This window comes from Lissotriton vulgaris, unplaced genomic scaffold, assembly GCF_964263255.1.
Source record: "Lissotriton vulgaris unplaced genomic scaffold, aLisVul1.2 SCAFFOLD_1527, whole genome shotgun sequence".
NCBI classification, from domain to species: domain Eukaryota; kingdom Metazoa; phylum Chordata; class Amphibia; order Caudata; family Salamandridae; genus Lissotriton; species Lissotriton vulgaris.
The window spans coordinates 434,467-451,540 of record NW_028241337.1 but is presented as its reverse complement, the minus strand read 5'-3'; the positions used below and the strand labels follow the sequence as shown (position 1 = coordinate 451,540).

General features: G+C 38.2%; 20 non-coding genes across 20 annotated transcripts; all 20 read left to right on the top strand.

Annotated features, from left to right (window-relative positions):
• The first annotated feature begins 955 nt into the window (after positions 1-955).
• TRNAK-UUU (transfer RNA lysine (anticodon UUU)) lies at positions 956-1,028 on the top strand. The gene has a single exon. It is a non-coding gene; the product is annotated as a tRNA-Lys (tRNA).
• Positions 1,029-1,367: 339 nt separating this feature from the next.
• On the top strand, positions 1,368-1,458 carry TRNAR-UCU (transfer RNA arginine (anticodon UCU)). Its single transcript is given in 2 exon segments — positions 1,368-1,404; positions 1,423-1,458. It is a non-coding gene; the product is annotated as a tRNA-Arg (tRNA).
• A 1,225-nt stretch (positions 1,459-2,683) lies between these two features.
• On the top strand, positions 2,684-2,756 carry TRNAK-UUU (transfer RNA lysine (anticodon UUU)). The gene has a single exon. It is a non-coding gene; the product is annotated as a tRNA-Lys (tRNA).
• Positions 2,757-3,095: 339 nt separating this feature from the next.
• On the top strand, positions 3,096-3,186 carry TRNAR-UCU (transfer RNA arginine (anticodon UCU)). The gene is given in 2 exon segments: positions 3,096-3,132; positions 3,151-3,186. It is a non-coding gene; the product is annotated as a tRNA-Arg (tRNA).
• Positions 3,187-4,411: 1,225 nt separating this feature from the next.
• TRNAK-UUU (transfer RNA lysine (anticodon UUU)) lies at positions 4,412-4,484 on the top strand. Its single transcript has one exon. It is a non-coding gene; the product is annotated as a tRNA-Lys (tRNA).
• Positions 4,485-4,823: 339 nt separating this feature from the next.
• TRNAR-UCU (transfer RNA arginine (anticodon UCU)) lies at positions 4,824-4,914 on the top strand. Its single transcript is given in 2 exon segments — positions 4,824-4,860; positions 4,879-4,914. It is a non-coding gene; the product is annotated as a tRNA-Arg (tRNA).
• Positions 4,915-6,139: 1,225 nt separating this feature from the next.
• On the top strand, positions 6,140-6,212 carry TRNAK-UUU (transfer RNA lysine (anticodon UUU)). The gene has a single exon. It is a non-coding gene; the product is annotated as a tRNA-Lys (tRNA).
• A 339-nt stretch (positions 6,213-6,551) lies between these two features.
• TRNAR-UCU (transfer RNA arginine (anticodon UCU)) lies at positions 6,552-6,642 on the top strand. Its single transcript is given in 2 exon segments — positions 6,552-6,588; positions 6,607-6,642. It is a non-coding gene; the product is annotated as a tRNA-Arg (tRNA).
• Positions 6,643-7,867: 1,225 nt separating this feature from the next.
• Positions 7,868-7,940, top strand: TRNAK-UUU (transfer RNA lysine (anticodon UUU)). The gene has a single exon. It is a non-coding gene; the product is annotated as a tRNA-Lys (tRNA).
• A 339-nt stretch (positions 7,941-8,279) lies between these two features.
• On the top strand, positions 8,280-8,370 carry TRNAR-UCU (transfer RNA arginine (anticodon UCU)). Its single transcript is given in 2 exon segments — positions 8,280-8,316; positions 8,335-8,370. It is a non-coding gene; the product is annotated as a tRNA-Arg (tRNA).
• A 1,225-nt stretch (positions 8,371-9,595) lies between these two features.
• Positions 9,596-9,668, top strand: TRNAK-UUU (transfer RNA lysine (anticodon UUU)). Its single transcript has one exon. It is a non-coding gene; the product is annotated as a tRNA-Lys (tRNA).
• Positions 9,669-10,007: 339 nt separating this feature from the next.
• On the top strand, positions 10,008-10,098 carry TRNAR-UCU (transfer RNA arginine (anticodon UCU)). The gene is given in 2 exon segments: positions 10,008-10,044; positions 10,063-10,098. It is a non-coding gene; the product is annotated as a tRNA-Arg (tRNA).
• A 1,225-nt stretch (positions 10,099-11,323) lies between these two features.
• Positions 11,324-11,396, top strand: TRNAK-UUU (transfer RNA lysine (anticodon UUU)). Its single transcript has one exon. It is a non-coding gene; the product is annotated as a tRNA-Lys (tRNA).
• Positions 11,397-11,735: 339 nt separating this feature from the next.
• On the top strand, positions 11,736-11,826 carry TRNAR-UCU (transfer RNA arginine (anticodon UCU)). Its single transcript is given in 2 exon segments — positions 11,736-11,772; positions 11,791-11,826. It is a non-coding gene; the product is annotated as a tRNA-Arg (tRNA).
• A 1,225-nt stretch (positions 11,827-13,051) lies between these two features.
• Positions 13,052-13,124, top strand: TRNAK-UUU (transfer RNA lysine (anticodon UUU)). The gene has a single exon. It is a non-coding gene; the product is annotated as a tRNA-Lys (tRNA).
• A 339-nt stretch (positions 13,125-13,463) lies between these two features.
• On the top strand, positions 13,464-13,554 carry TRNAR-UCU (transfer RNA arginine (anticodon UCU)). Its single transcript is given in 2 exon segments — positions 13,464-13,500; positions 13,519-13,554. It is a non-coding gene; the product is annotated as a tRNA-Arg (tRNA).
• Positions 13,555-14,779: 1,225 nt separating this feature from the next.
• Positions 14,780-14,852, top strand: TRNAK-UUU (transfer RNA lysine (anticodon UUU)). The gene has a single exon. It is a non-coding gene; the product is annotated as a tRNA-Lys (tRNA).
• Positions 14,853-15,191: 339 nt separating this feature from the next.
• Positions 15,192-15,282, top strand: TRNAR-UCU (transfer RNA arginine (anticodon UCU)). The gene is given in 2 exon segments: positions 15,192-15,228; positions 15,247-15,282. It is a non-coding gene; the product is annotated as a tRNA-Arg (tRNA).
• A 1,225-nt stretch (positions 15,283-16,507) lies between these two features.
• On the top strand, positions 16,508-16,580 carry TRNAK-UUU (transfer RNA lysine (anticodon UUU)). Its single transcript has one exon. It is a non-coding gene; the product is annotated as a tRNA-Lys (tRNA).
• A 339-nt stretch (positions 16,581-16,919) lies between these two features.
• On the top strand, positions 16,920-17,010 carry TRNAR-UCU (transfer RNA arginine (anticodon UCU)). The gene is given in 2 exon segments: positions 16,920-16,956; positions 16,975-17,010. It is a non-coding gene; the product is annotated as a tRNA-Arg (tRNA).
• The last annotated feature ends 64 nt before the right edge of the window (positions 17,011-17,074 follow it).

Below are 17,074 nucleotides of genomic sequence, written 5' to 3'. Positions count from 1 at the left end.
TCATTTTGTGTATTGCTGCCTCAGAGCCTGGATAGCTCAGTCGGTAGAGCATCAGACTTTTAATCCGAGGGTCCAGGGTTCAAGTCCCTGTTCAGTCAGCTTGGTTAAAAAAAATGTATATCAATTGCATACTCTTTTCAGGATCCAATGAATGGGAATTCCAATTACAGATGGTTCAAAAAAGTCTTGATCGAGTCCTTACATACCCATCTGTGCTCTACTTTCTTTGACAAGGGTTAAGAAGACTTACCCAAACTGTATCATGTAGTTTGACATGTTGATTATCTTTTATCCAATTCAATGTTCAAAATGTAAGCTAGTGTCCGATTAATTTGATAAAGTTGGTCAACAACTTATAGGTCATCTTTTTATTTGTGAATCTCTGATCACCTTGTTGAATCAGGTCGGATCTCTGGTGCAATGGATTGCGGCTTGGAGTCCTAGGCGAATGGAGCAAAAGCATTCAAACGCTAAGGGTTCGAACACCAACTGGGTCAATTTTATCCCTCCTCTATTTTATAACTAATTGAAACAGTAACCAGCAATCCTGCTTCTCCATCACCAGAAACATTTACCAAAATGGCAGTGAAAGAAATTCTACTTAAACAGAGACTGTTTGCTTTGAAAATGTTTCATAGTCTATGCCCAAGAGGAAATTCCCAATGATACTGCTGAAAATGTAATTTAGGAGTTAGAAATAGTATTTGGCCCTTTATTAATTTCACAGTGTCATTTTAAACACTTGATTTCTATGTCATCCGAAAATGAGATAGTACAAATTTCCGGAGTTTTAATGGATTACGTGTGCTGCTGAAATTTCAAATGCTTAAAATATCAATTCATTATTAAACTCTAGAATATTGATTGCTAATATATGTAATTATATAAATATACAAAGTGTAGGTCAGTGTACATCCACATTTGTTTAGCTGATTTTAAGGTACAGTATAGCAGAGCCTGGATAGCTCAGTCGGTAGAGCATCAGACTTTTAATCTGAGGGTCCAGGGTTCAAGTCCCTGTTCAGGCGGTTGTTTCCTTTAAAGAAAAAGTACTCTAATTGTATGCTCTTTTTGTGGACCCCTGCATGACGAATAAGATATTCCATTACTAAAATTGCAAAAACGTCTTTCATGGAGTTGTGAAATACACATCTGTCTCACATATTATGTGCCATTTGACTAAACTTAAGTCGTACGTAGATTTACCAATGGTATCATGTAGTCTGAGACGGTGAATATCATTTCACCAATTCAATATTCAAAATAAAGCCATGGTTATAGTATCAAATGAACTTTATAAAGCTGATCAACAGCTAATAGCTCATTATTTCATTTCAGAACATCTCTGCACCTCATTATAGCAGATTGGCTCTGTGGCGCAATGGATACCGCATTGGACTTCTAGGTGAATGTAAAATAGATATTCAAAGGTTGTGGGTTCGAATCCCACCAGAGTCAGTTTTATCCCTGTTATCCTGTTATCCCAAGTACCAATTCATTATTATATTCTCTGTATTTAGTACTAATACCGGCAACCATCTTAACCCCTTGCGTGCTGATGACAGAACGTTTCCGTCATCAGCTACGGGTGAGCTGTGCTGATGACGAAACCGTTCCGTCATGACTCCGCCCGCGCAAGGCGGAGTCAGCACAGGTGGAAAATACGCCCCGCACGCAAGGGGTTAAAAAACGTAGTGATAGTTGGGACACTTCCTAATGTTGATAATGTCATTTTGTGTATTGCTGCCTCAGAGCCTGGATAGCTCAGTCGGTAGAGCATCAGACTTTTAATCCGAGGGTCCAGGGTTCAAGTCCCTGTTCAGGCAGCTTGGTTAAAAAAAATGTATATCAATTGCATACTCTTTTCAAGATCCAATGAATGGGAATTCCAATTACAGATGGTTCAAAAAAGTCTTGATCGAGTCCTTACATACCCATCTGTGCTCTACTTTCTTTGACAAGGGTTAAGAAGACTTACCCAAACTGTATCATGTAGTTTGACATGTTGATTATCTTTTATCCAATTCAATGTTCAAAATGTAAGCTAGTGTCCGATTAATTTGATAAAGTTGGTCAACAACTTATAGGTCATCTTTTTATTTGTGAATCTCTGATCACCTTGTTGAATCAGGTCGGATCTCTGGTGCAATGGATTGCGGCTTGGAGTCCTAGGCGAATGGAGCAAAAGCATTCAAACGCTAAGGGTTCGAACACCAACTGGGTCAATTTTATCCCTCCTCTATTTTATAACTAATTGAAACAGTAACCAGCAATCCTGCTTCTCCATCACCAGAAACATTTACCAAAATGGCAGTGAAAGAAATTCTACTTAAACAGAGACTGTTTGCTTTGAAAATGTTTCATAGTCTATGCCCAAGAGGAAATTCCCAATGATACTGCTGAAAATGTAATTTAGGAGTTAGAAATAGTATTTGGCCCTTTATTAATTTCACAGTGTCATTTTAAACACGTGATTTCTATGTCATCCGAAAATGAGATAGTACAAATTTCCGGAGTTTTAATGGATTACGTGTGCTGCTGAAATTTCAAATGCTTAAAATATCAATTCATTATTAAACTCTAGAATATTGATTGCTAATATATGTAATTATATAAATATACAAAGTGTAGGTCAGTGTACGTCCACATTTGTTTAGCTGATTTTAAGGTAGAGTATAGCAGAGCCTGGATAGCTCAGTCGGTAGAGCATCAGACTTTTAATCTGAGGGTCCAGGGTTCAAGTCCCTGTTCAGGCGGTTGTTTCCTTTAAAGAAAAAGTACTCTAATTGTATGCTCTTTTTGTGGACCCCTGCATGACGAATAAGATATTCCATTACTAAAATTGCAAAAACGTCTTTCATGGAGTTGTGAAATACACATCTGTCTCACATATTATGTGCCATTTGACTAAACTTAAGTCGTACGTAGATTTACCAATGGTATCATGTAGTCTGAGACGGTGAATATCATTTCACCAATTCAATATTCAAAATATAGCCATGGTTATAGTATCAAATGAACTTTATAAAGCTGATCAACAGCTAATAGCTCATTATTTCATTTCAGAACATCTCTGCACCTCATTATAGCAGATTGGCTCTGTGGCGCAATGGATAGCGCATTGGACTTCTAGGTGAATGTAAAAAAGATATTCAAAGGTTGTGGGTTCGAATCCCACCAGAGTCAGTTTTATCCCTGTTATCCTGTTATCCCAAGTACCAATTCATTATTATATTCTCTGTATTTAGTACTAATACCGGCAACCATCTTAACCCCTTGCGTGCTGATGACAGAACGTTTCCGTCATCAGCTACGGGTGAGCTGTGCTGATGACGAAACCGTTCCGTCATGACTCCGCCCGCACAAGGCGGAGTCAGCACAGGCGGAAAATACGCCCCGCACGCAAGGGGTTAAAAAACGTAGTGATAGTTGGGACACTTCCTAATGTTGATAATGTCATTTTGTGTATTGCTGCCTCAGAGCCTGGATAGCTCAGTCGGTAGAGCATCAGACTTTTAATCCGAGGGTCCAGGGTTCAAGTCCCTGTTCAGTCAGCTTGGTTAAAAAAAATGTATATCAATTGCATACTCTTTTCAGGATCCAATGAATGGGAATTCCAATTACAGATGGTTCAAAAAAGTCTTGATCGAGTCCTTACATACCCATCTGTGCTCTACTTTCTTTGACAAGGGTTAAGAAGACTTACCCAAACTGTATCATGTAGTTTGACATGTTGATTATCTTTTATCCAATTCAATGTTCAAAATGTAAGCTAGTGTCCGATTAATTTGATAAAGTTGGTCAACAACTTATAGGTCATCTTTTTATTTGTGAATCTCTGATCACCTTGTTGAATCAGGTCGGATCTCTGGTGCAATGGATTGCGGCTTGGAGTCCTAGGCGAATGGAGCAAAAGCATTCAAACGCTAAGGGTTCGAACACCAACTGGGTCAATTTTATCCCTCCTCTATTTTATAACTAATTGAAACAGTAACCAGCAATCCTGCTTCTCCATCACCAGAAACATTTACCAAAATGGCAGTGAAAGAAATTCTACTTAAACAGAGACTGTTTGCTTTGAAAATGTTTCATAGTCTATGCCCAAGAGGAAATTCCCAATGATACTGCTGAAAATGTAATTTAGGAGTTAGAAATAGTATTTGGCCCTTTATTAATTTCACAGTGTCATTTTAAACACGTGATTTCTATGTCATCCGAAAATGAGATAGTACAAATTTCCGGAGTTTTAATGGATTACGTGTGCTGCTGAAATTTCAAATGCTTAAAATATCAATTCATTATTAAACTCTAGAATATTGATTGCTAATATATGTAATTATATAAATATACAAAGTGTAGGTCAGTGTACGTCCACATTTGTTTAGCTGATTTTAAGGTACAGTATAGCAGAGCCTGGATAGCTCAGTCGGTAGAGCATCAGACTTTTAATCTGAGGGTCCAGGGTTCAAGTCCCTGTTCAGGCGGTTGTTTCCTTTAAAGAAAAAGTACTCTAATTGTATGCTCTTTTTGTGGACCCCTGCATGACGAATAAGATATTCCATTACTAAAATTGCAAAAACGTCTTTCATGGAGTTGTGAAATACACATCTGTCTCACATATTATGTGCCATTTGACTAAACTTAAGTCGTACGTAGATTTACCAATGGTATCATGTAGTCTGAGACGGTGAATATCATTTCACCAATTCAATATTCAAAATAAAGCCATGGTTATAGTATCAAATGAACTTTATAAAGCTGATCAACAGCTAATAGCTCATTATTTCATTTCAGAACATCTCTGCACCTCATTATAGCAGATTGGCTCTGTGGCGCAATGGATAGCGCATTGGACTTCTAGGTGAATGTAAAATAGATATTCAAAGGTTGTGGGGTCGAATCCCACCAGAGTCAGTTTTATCCCTGTTATCCTGTTATCCCAAGTACCAATTCATTATTATATTCTCTGTATTTAGTACTAATACCGGCAACCATCTTAACCCCTTGCGTGCTGATGACAGAACGTTTCCGTCATCAGCTACGGGTGAGCTGTGCTGATGACGAAACCGTTCCGTCATGACTCCGCCCGCGCAAGGCGGAGTCAGCACAGGCGGAAAATACGCCCCGCACGCAAGGGGTTAAAAAACGTAGTGATAGTTGGGACACTTCCTAATGTTGATAATGTCATTTTGTGTATTGCTGCCTCAGAGCCTGGATAGCTCAGTCGGTAGAGCATCAGACTTTTAATCCGAGGGTCCAGGGTTCAAGTCCCTGTTCAGGCAGCTTGGTTAAAAAAAATGTATATCAATTGCATACTCTTTTCAAGATCCAATGAATGGGAATTCCAATTACAGATGGTTCAAAAAAGTCTTGATCGAGTCCTTACATACCCATCTGTGCTCTACTTTCTTTGACAAGGGTTAAGAAGACTTACCCAAACTGTATCATGTAGTTTGACATGTTGATTATCTTTTATCCAATTCAATGTTCAAAATGTAAGCTAGTGTCCGATTAATTTGATAAAGTTGGTCAACAACTTATAGGTCATCTTTTTATTTGTGAATCTCTGATCACCTTGTTGAATCAGGTCGGATCTCTGGTGCAATGGATTGCGGCTTGGAGTCCTAGGCGAATGGAGCAAAAGCATTCAAACGCTAAGGGTTCGAACACCAACTGGGTCAATTTTATCCCTCCTCTATTTTATAACTAATTGAAACAGTAACCAGCAATCCTGCTTCTCCATCACCAGAAACATTTACCAAAATGGCAGTGAAAGAAATTCTACTTAAACAGAGACTGTTTGCTTTGAAAATGTTTCATAGTCTATGCCCAAGAGGAAATTCCCAATGATACTGCTGAAAATGTAATTTAGGAGTTAGAAATAGTATTTGGCCCTTTATTAATTTCACAGTGTCATTTTAAACACGTGATTTCTATGTCATCCGAAAATGAGATAGTACAAATTTCCGGAGTTTTAATGGATTACGTGTGCTGCTGAAATTTCAAATGCTTAAAATATCAATTCATTATTAAACTCTAGAATATTGATTGCTAATATATGTAATTATATAAATATACAAAGTGTAGGTCAGTGTACGTCCACATTTGTTTAGCTGATTTTAAGGTAGAGTATAGCAGAGCCTGGATAGCTCAGTCGGTAGAGCATCAGACTTTTAATCTGAGGGTCCAGGGTTCAAGTCCCTGTTCAGGCGGTTGTTTCCTTTAAAGAAAAAGTACTCTAATTGTATGCTCTTTTTGTGGACCCCTGCATGACGAATAAGATATTCCATTACTAAAATTGCAAAAACGTCTTTCATGGAGTTGTGAAATACACATCTGTCTCACATATTATGTGCCATTTGACTAAACTTAAGTCGTACGTAGATTTACCAATGGTATCATGTAGTCTGAGACGGTGAATATCATTTCACCAATTCAATATTCAAAATATAGCCATGGTTATAGTATCAAATGAACTTTATAAAGCTGATCAACAGCTAATAGCTCATTATTTCATTTCAGAACATCTCTGCACCTCATTATAGCAGATTGGCTCTGTGGCGCAATGGATAGCGCATTGGACTTCTAGGTGAATGTAAAAAAGATATTCAAAGGTTGTGGGTTCGAATCCCACCAGAGTCAGTTTTATCCCTGTTATCCTGTTATCCCAAGTACCAATTCATTATTATATTCTCTGTATTTAGTACTAATACCGGCAACCATCTTAACCCCTTGCGTGCTGATGACAGAACGTTTCCGTCATCAGCTACGGGTGAGCTGTGCTGATGACGAAACCGTTCCGTCATGACTCCGCCCGCACAAGGCGGAGTCAGCACAGGCGGAAAATACGCCCCGCACGCAAGGGGTTAAAAAACGTAGTGATAGTTGGGACACTTCCTAATGTTGATAATGTCATTTTGTGTATTGCTGCCTCAGAGCCTGGATAGCTCAGTCGGTAGAGCATCAGACTTTTAATCCGAGGGTCCAGGGTTCAAGTCCCTGTTCAGTCAGCTTGGTTAAAAAAAATGTATATCAATTGCATACTCTTTTCAGGATCCAATGAATGGGAATTCCAATTACAGATGGTTCAAAAAAGTCTTGATCGAGTCCTTACATACCCATCTGTGCTCTACTTTCTTTGACAAGGGTTAAGAAGACTTACCCAAACTGTATCATGTAGTTTGACATGTTGATTATCTTTTATCCAATTCAATGTTCAAAATGTAAGCTAGTGTCCGATTAATTTGATAAAGTTGGTCAACAACTTATAGGTCATCTTTTTATTTGTGAATCTCTGATCACCTTGTTGAATCAGGTCGGATCTCTGGTGCAATGGATTGCGGCTTGGAGTCCTAGGCGAATGGAGCAAAAGCATTCAAACGCTAAGGGTTCGAACACCAACTGGGTCAATTTTATCCCTCCTCTATTTTATAACTAATTGAAACAGTAACCAGCAATCCTGCTTCTCCATCACCAGAAACATTTACCAAAATGGCAGTGAAAGAAATTCTACTTAAACAGAGACTGTTTGCTTTGAAAATGTTTCATAGTCTATGCCCAAGAGGAAATTCCCAATGATACTGCTGAAAATGTAATTTAGGAGTTAGAAATAGTATTTGGCCCTTTATTAATTTCACAGTGTCATTTTAAACACGTGATTTCTATGTCATCCGAAAATGAGATAGTACAAATTTCCGGAGTTTTAATGGATTACGTGTGCTGCTGAAATTTCAAATGCTTAAAATATCAATTCATTATTAAACTCTAGAATATTGATTGCTAATATATGTAATTATATAAATATACAAAGTGTAGGTCAGTGTACGTCCACATTTGTTTAGCTGATTTTAAGGTACAGTATAGCAGAGCCTGGATAGCTCAGTCGGTAGAGCATCAGACTTTTAATCTGAGGGTCCAGGGTTCAAGTCCCTGTTCAGGCGGTTGTTTCCTTTAAAGAAAAAGTACTCTAATTGTATGCTCTTTTTGTGGACCCCTGCATGACGAATAAGATATTCCATTACTAAAATTGCAAAAACGTCTTTCATGGAGTTGTGAAATACACATCTGTCTCACATATTATGTGCCATTTGACTAAACTTAAGTCGTACGTAGATTTACCAATGGTATCATGTAGTCTGAGACGGTGAATATCATTTCACCAATTCAATATTCAAAATAAAGCCATGGTTATAGTATCAAATGAACTTTATAAAGCTGATCAACAGCTAATAGCTCATTATTTCATTTCAGAACATCTCTGCACCTCATTATAGCAGATTGGCTCTGTGGCGCAATGGATAGCGCATTGGACTTCTAGGTGAATGTAAAATAGATATTCAAAGGTTGTGGGGTCGAATCCCACCAGAGTCAGTTTTATCCCTGTTATCCTGTTATCCCAAGTACCAATTCATTATTATATTCTCTGTATTTAGTACTAATACCGGCAACCATCTTAACCCCTTGCGTGCTGATGACAGAACGTTTCCGTCATCAGCTACGGGTGAGCTGTGCTGATGACGAAACCGTTCCGTCATGACTCCGCCCGCGCAAGGCGGAGTCAGCACAGGCGGAAAATACGCCCCGCACGCAAGGGGTTAAAAAACGTAGTGATAGTTGGGACACTTCCTAATGTTGATAATGTCATTTTGTGTATTGCTGCCTCAGAGCCTGGATAGCTCAGTCGGTAGAGCATCAGACTTTTAATCCGAGGGTCCAGGGTTCAAGTCCCTGTTCAGGCAGCTTGGTTAAAAAAAATGTATATCAATTGCATACTCTTTTCAAGATCCAATGAATGGGAATTCCAATTACAGATGGTTCAAAAAAGTCTTGATCGAGTCCTTACATACCCATCTGTGCTCTACTTTCTTTGACAAGGGTTAAGAAGACTTACCCAAACTGTATCATGTAGTTTGACATGTTGATTATCTTTTATCCAATTCAATGTTCAAAATGTAAGCTAGTGTCCGATTAATTTGATAAAGTTGGTCAACAACTTATAGGTCATCTTTTTATTTGTGAATCTCTGATCACCTTGTTGAATCAGGTCGGATCTCTGGTGCAATGGATTGCGGCTTGGAGTCCTAGGCGAATGGAGCAAAAGCATTCAAACGCTAAGGGTTCGAACACCAACTGGGTCAATTTTATCCCTCCTCTATTTTATAACTAATTGAAACAGTAACCAGCAATCCTGCTTCTCCATCACCAGAAACATTTACCAAAATGGCAGTGAAAGAAATTCTACTTAAACAGAGACTGTTTGCTTTGAAAATGTTTCATAGTCTATGCCCAAGAGGAAATTCCCAATGATACTGCTGAAAATGTAATTTAGGAGTTAGAAATAGTATTTGGCCCTTTATTAATTTCACAGTGTCATTTTAAACACGTGATTTCTATGTCATCCGAAAATGAGATAGTACAAATTTCCGGAGTTTTAATGGATTACGTGTGCTGCTGAAATTTCAAATGCTTAAAATATCAATTCATTATTAAACTCTAGAATATTGATTGCTAATATATGTAATTATATAAATATACAAAGTGTAGGTCAGTGTACGTCCACATTTGTTTAGCTGATTTTAAGGTAGAGTATAGCAGAGCCTGGATAGCTCAGTCGGTAGAGCATCAGACTTTTAATCTGAGGGTCCAGGGTTCAAGTCCCTGTTCAGGCGGTTGTTTCCTTTAAAGAAAAAGTACTCTAATTGTATGCTCTTTTTGTGGACCCCTGCATGACGAATAAGATATTCCATTACTAAAATTGCAAAAACGTCTTTCATGGAGTTGTGAAATACACATCTGTCTCACATATTATGTGCCATTTGACTAAACTTAAGTCGTACGTAGATTTACCAATGGTATCATGTAGTCTGAGACGGTGAATATCATTTCACCAATTCAATATTCAAAATATAGCCATGGTTATAGTATCAAATGAACTTTATAAAGCTGATCAACAGCTAATAGCTCATTATTTCATTTCAGAACATCTCTGCACCTCATTATAGCAGATTGGCTCTGTGGCGCAATGGATAGCGCATTGGACTTCTAGGTGAATGTAAAAAAGATATTCAAAGGTTGTGGGTTCGAATCCCACCAGAGTCAGTTTTATCCCTGTTATCCTGTTATCCCAAGTACCAATTCATTATTATATTCTCTGTATTTAGTACTAATACCGGCAACCATCTTAACCCCTTGCGTGCTGATGACAGAACGTTTCCGTCATCAGCTACGGGTGAGCTGTGCTGATGACGAAACCGTTCCGTCATGACTCCGCCCGCACAAGGCGGAGTCAGCACAGGCGGAAAATACGCCCCGCACGCAAGGGGTTAAAAAACGTAGTGATAGTTGGGACACTTCCTAATGTTGATAATGTCATTTTGTGTATTGCTGCCTCAGAGCCTGGATAGCTCAGTCGGTAGAGCATCAGACTTTTAATCCGAGGGTCCAGGGTTCAAGTCCCTGTTCAGTCAGCTTGGTTAAAAAAAATGTATATCAATTGCATACTCTTTTCAGGATCCAATGAATGGGAATTCCAATTACAGATGGTTCAAAAAAGTCTTGATCGAGTCCTTACATACCCATCTGTGCTCTACTTTCTTTGACAAGGGTTAAGAAGACTTACCCAAACTGTATCATGTAGTTTGACATGTTGATTATCTTTTATCCAATTCAATGTTCAAAATGTAAGCTAGTGTCCGATTAATTTGATAAAGTTGGTCAACAACTTATAGGTCATCTTTTTATTTGTGAATCTCTGATCACCTTGTTGAATCAGGTCGGATCTCTGGTGCAATGGATTGCGGCTTGGAGTCCTAGGCGAATGGAGCAAAAGCATTCAAACGCTAAGGGTTCGAACACCAACTGGGTCAATTTTATCCCTCCTCTATTTTATAACTAATTGAAACAGTAACCAGCAATCCTGCTTCTCCATCACCAGAAACATTTACCAAAATGGCAGTGAAAGAAATTCTACTTAAACAGAGACTGTTTGCTTTGAAAATGTTTCATAGTCTATGCCCAAGAGGAAATTCCCAATGATACTGCTGAAAATGTAATTTAGGAGTTAGAAATAGTATTTGGCCCTTTATTAATTTCACAGTGTCATTTTAAACACGTGATTTCTATGTCATCCGAAAATGAGATAGTACAAATTTCCGGAGTTTTAATGGATTACGTGTGCTGCTGAAATTTCAAATGCTTAAAATATCAATTCATTATTAAACTCTAGAATATTGATTGCTAATATATGTAATTATATAAATATACAAAGTGTAGGTCAGTGTACGTCCACATTTGTTTAGCTGATTTTAAGGTAGAGTATAGCAGAGCCTGGATAGCTCAGTCGGTAGAGCATCAGACTTTTAATCTGAGGGTCCAGGGTTCAAGTCCCTGTTCAGGCGGTTGTTTCCTTTAAAGAAAAAGTACTCTAATTGTATGCTCTTTTTGTGGACCCCTGCATGACGAATAAGATATTCCATTACTAAAATTGCAAAAACGTCTTTCATGGAGTTGTGAAATACACATCTGTCTCACATATTATGTGCCATTTGACTAAACTTAAGTCGTACGTAGATTTACCAATGGTATCATGTAGTCTGAGACGGTGAATATCATTTCACCAATTCAATATTCAAAATATAGCCATGGTTATAGTATCAAATGAACTTTATAAAGCTGATCAACAGCTAATAGCTCATTATTTCATTTCAGAACATCTCTGCACCTCATTATAGCAGATTGGCTCTGTGGCGCAATGGATAGCGCATTGGACTTCTAGGTGAATGTAAAAAAGATATTCAAAGGTTGTGGGTTCGAATCCCACCAGAGTCAGTTTTATCCCTGTTATCCTGTTATCCCAAGTACCAATTCATTATTATATTCTCTGTATTTAGTACTAATACCGGCAACCATCTTAACCCCTTGCGTGCTGATGACAGAACGTTTCCGTCATCAGCTACGGGTGAGCTGTGCTGATGACGAAACCGTTCCGTCATGACTCCGCCCGCACAAGGCGGAGTCAGCACAGGCGGAAAATACGCCCCGCACGCAAGGGGTTAAAAAACGTAGTGATAGTTGGGACACTTCCTAATGTTGATAATGTCATTTTGTGTATTGCTGCCTCAGAGCCTGGATAGCTCAGTCGGTAGAGCATCAGACTTTTAATCCGAGGGTCCAGGGTTCAAGTCCCTGTTCAGTCAGCTTGGTTAAAAAAAATGTATATCAATTGCATACTCTTTTCAGGATCCAATGAATGGGAATTCCAATTACAGATGGTTCAAAAAAGTCTTGATCGAGTCCTTACATACCCATCTGTGCTCTACTTTCTTTGACAAGGGTTAAGAAGACTTACCCAAACTGTATCATGTAGTTTGACATGTTGATTATCTTTTATCCAATTCAATGTTCAAAATGTAAGCTAGTGTCCGATTAATTTGATAAAGTTGGTCAACAACTTATAGGTCATCTTTTTATTTGTGAATCTCTGATCACCTTGTTGAATCAGGTCGGATCTCTGGTGCAATGGATTGCGGCTTGGAGTCCTAGGCGAATGGAGCAAAAGCATTCAAACGCTAAGGGTTCGAACACCAACTGGGTCAATTTTATCCCTCCTCTATTTTATAACTAATTGAAACAGTAACCAGCAATCCTGCTTCTCCATCACCAGAAACATTTACCAAAATGGCAGTGAAAGAAATTCTACTTAAACAGAGACTGTTTGCTTTGAAAATGTTTCATAGTCTATGCCCAAGAGGAAATTCCCAATGATACTGCTGAAAATGTAATTTAGGAGTTAGAAATAGTATTTGGCCCTTTATTAATTTCACAGTGTCATTTTAAACACGTGATTTCTATGTCATCCGAAAATGAGATAGTACAAATTTCCGGAGTTTTAATGGATTACGTGTGCTGCTGAAATTTCAAATGCTTAAAATATCAATTCATTATTAAACTCTAGAATATTGATTGCTAATATATGTAATTATATAAATATACAAAGTGTAGGTCAGTGTACGTCCACATTTGTTTAGCTGATTTTAAGGTACAGTATAGCAGAGCCTGGATAGCTCAGTCGGTAGAGCATCAGACTTTTAATCTGAGGGTCCAGGGTTCAAGTCCCTGTTCAGGCGGTTGTTTCCTTTAAAGAAAAAGTACTCTAATTGTATGCTCTTTTTGTGGACCCCTGCATGACGAATAAGATATTCCATTACTAAAATTGCAAAAACGTCTTTCATGGAGTTGTGAAATACACATCTGTCTCACATATTATGTGCCATTTGACTAAACTTAAGTCGTACGTAGATTTACCAATGGTATCATGTAGTCTGAGACGGTGAATATCATTTCACCAATTCAATATTCAAAATAAAGCCATGGTTATAGTATCAAATGAACTTTATAAAGCTGATCAACAGCTAATAGCTCATTATTTCATTTCAGAACATCTCTGCACCTCATTATAGCAGATTGGCTCTGTGGCGCAATGGATAGCGCATTGGACTTCTAGGTGAATGTAAAATAGATATTCAAAGGTTGTGGGGTCGAATCCCACCAGAGTCAGTTTTATCCCTGTTATCCTGTTATCCCAAGTACCAATTCATTATTATATTCTCTGTATTTAGTACTAATACCGGCAACCATCTTAACCCCTTGCGTGCTGATGACAGAACGTTTCCGTCATCAGCTACGGGTGAGCTGTGCTGATGACGAAACCGTTCCGTCATGACTCCGCCCGCGCAAGGCGGAGTCAGCACAGGCGGAAAATACGCCCCGCACGCAAGGGGTTAAAAAACGTAGTGATAGTTGGGACACTTCCTAATGTTGATAATGTCATTTTGTGTATTGCTGCCTCAGAGCCTGGATAGCTCAGTCGGTAGAGCATCAGACTTTTAATCCGAGGGTCCAGGGTTCAAGTCCCTGTTCAGGCAGCTTGGTTAAAAAAAATGTATATCAATTGCATACTCTTTTCAAGATCCAATGAATGGGAATTCCAATTACAGATGGTTCAAAAAAGTCTTGATCGAGTCCTTACATACCCATCTGTGCTCTACTTTCTTTGACAAGGGTTAAGAAGACTTACCCAAACTGTATCATGTAGTTTGACATGTTGATTATCTTTTATCCAATTCAATGTTCAAAATGTAAGCTAGTGTCCGATTAATTTGATAAAGTTGGTCAACAACTTATAGGTCATCTTTTTATTTGTGAATCTCTGATCACCTTGTTGAATCAGGTCGGATCTCTGGTGCAATGGATTGCGGCTTGGAGTCCTAGGCGAATGGAGCAAAAGCATTCAAACGCTAAGGGTTCGAACACCAACTGGGTCAATTTTATCCCTCCTCTATTTTATAACTAATTGAAACAGTAACCAGCAATCCTGCTTCTCCATCACCAGAAACATTTACCAAAATGGCAGTGAAAGAAATTCTACTTAAACAGAGACTGTTTGCTTTGAAAATGTTTCATAGTCTATGCCCAAGAGGAAATTCCCAATGATACTGCTGAAAATGTAATTTAGGAGTTAGAAATAGTATTTGGCCCTTTATTAATTTCACAGTGTCATTTTAAACACGTGATTTCTATGTCATCCGAAAATGAGATAGTACAAATTTCCGGAGTTTTAATGGATTACGTGTGCTGCTGAAATTTCAAATGCTTAAAATATCAATTCATTATTAAACTCTAGAATATTGATTGCTAATATATGTAATTATATAAATATACAAAGTGTAGGTCAGTGTACGTCCACATTTGTTTAGCTGATTTTAAGGTAGAGTATAGCAGAGCCTGGATAGCTCAGTCGGTAGAGCATCAGACTTTTAATCTGAGGGTCCAGGGTTCAAGTCCCTGTTCAGGCGGTTGTTTCCTTTAAAGAAAAAGTACTCTAATTGTATGCTCTTTTTGTGGACCCCTGCATGACGAATAAGATATTCCATTACTAAAATTGCAAAAACGTCTTTCATGGAGTTGTGAAATACACATCTGTCTCACATATTATGTGCCATTTGACTAAACTTAAGTCGTACGTAGATTTACCAATGGTATCATGTAGTCTGAGACGGTGAATATCATTTCACCAATTCAATATTCAAAATATAGCCATGGTTATAGTATCAAATGAACTTTATAAAGCTGATCAACAGCTAATAGCTCATTATTTCATTTCAGAACATCTCTGCACCTCATTATAGCAGATTGGCTCTGTGGCGCAATGGATAGCGCATTGGACTTCTAGGTGAATGTAAAAAAGATATTCAAAGGTTGTGGGTTCGAATCCCACCAGAGTCAGTTTTATCCCTGTTATCCTGTTATCCCAAGTACCAATTCATTATTATATTCTCTGTATTTAGTACTAATACCGGCAACCATCTTAACCCCTTGCGTGCTGATGACAGAACGTTTCCGTCATCAGCTACGGGTGAGCTGTGCTGATGACGAAACCGTTCCGTCATGACTCCGCCCGCACAAGGCGGAGTCAGCACAGGCGGAAAATACGCCCCGCACGCAAGGGGTTAAAAAACGTAGTGATAGTTGGGACACTTCCTAATGTTGATAATGTCATTTTGTGTATTGCTGCCTCAGAGCCTGGATAGCTCAGTCGGTAGAGCATCAGACTTTTAATCCGAGGGTCCAGGGTTCAAGTCCCTGTTCAGTCAGCTTGGTTAAAAAAAATGTATATCAATTGCATACTCTTTTCAGGATCCAATGAATGGGAATTCCAATTACAGATGGTTCAAAAAAGTCTTGATCGAGTCCTTACATACCCATCTGTGCTCTACTTTCTTTGACAAGGGTTAAGAAGACTTACCCAAACTGTATCATGTAGTTTGACATGTTGATTATCTTTTATCCAATTCAATGTTCAAAATGTAAGCTAGTGTCCGATTAATTTGATAAAGTTGGTCAACAACTTATAGGTCATCTTTTTATTTGTGAATCTCTGATCACCTTGTTGAATCAGGTCGGATCTCTGGTGCAATGGATTGCGGCTTGGAGTCCTAGGCAAATGGAGCAAAAGCATTCAAACGCTAAGGGTTCGAACACCAACTGGGTCAATTTTATCCCTCCTCTATTTTATAACTAATTGAAACAGTAACCAGCAATCCTGCTTCTCCATCACCAGAAACATTTACCAAAATGGCAGTGAAAGAAATTCTACTTAAACAGAGACTGTTTGCTTTGAAAATGTTTCATAGTCTATGCCCAAGAGGAAATTCCCAATGATACTGCTGAAAATGTAATTTAGGAGTTAGAAATAGTATTTGGCCCTTTATTAATTTCACAGTGTCATTTTAAACACGTGATTTCTATGTCATCCGAAAATGAGATAGTACAAATTTCCGGAGTTTTAATGGATTACGTGTGCTGCTGAAATTTCAAATGCTTAAAATATCAATTCATTATTAAACTCTAGAATATTGATTGCTAATATATGTAATTATATAAATATACAAAGTGTAGGTCAGTGTACGTCCACATTTGTTTAGCTGATTTTAAGGTACAGTATAGCAGAGCCTGGATAGCTCAGTCGGTAGAGCATCAGACTTTTAATCTGAGGGTCCAGGGTTCAAGTCCCTGTTCAGGCGGTTGTTTCCTTTAAAGAAAAAGTACTCTAATTGTATGCTCTTTTTGTGGACCCCTGCATGACGAATAAGATATTCCATTACTAAAATTGCAAAAACGTCTTTCATGGAGTTGTGAAATACACATCTGTCTCACATATTATGTGCCATTTGACTAAACTTAAGTCGTACGTAGATTTACCAATGGTATCATGTAGTCTGAGACGGTGAATATCATTTCACCAATTCAATATTCAAAATAAAGCCATGGTTATAGTATCAAATGAACTTTATAAAGCTGATCAACAGCTAATAGCTCATTATTTCATTTCAGAACATCTCTGCACCTCATTATAGCAGATTGGCTCTGTGGCGCAATGGATAGCGCATTGGACTTCTAGGTGAATGTAAAATAGATATTCAAAGGTTGTGGGGTCGAATCCCACCAGAGTCAGTTTTATCCCTGTTATCCTGTTATCCCAAGTACCAATTCATTATTATATTCTCTGTATTTAGTA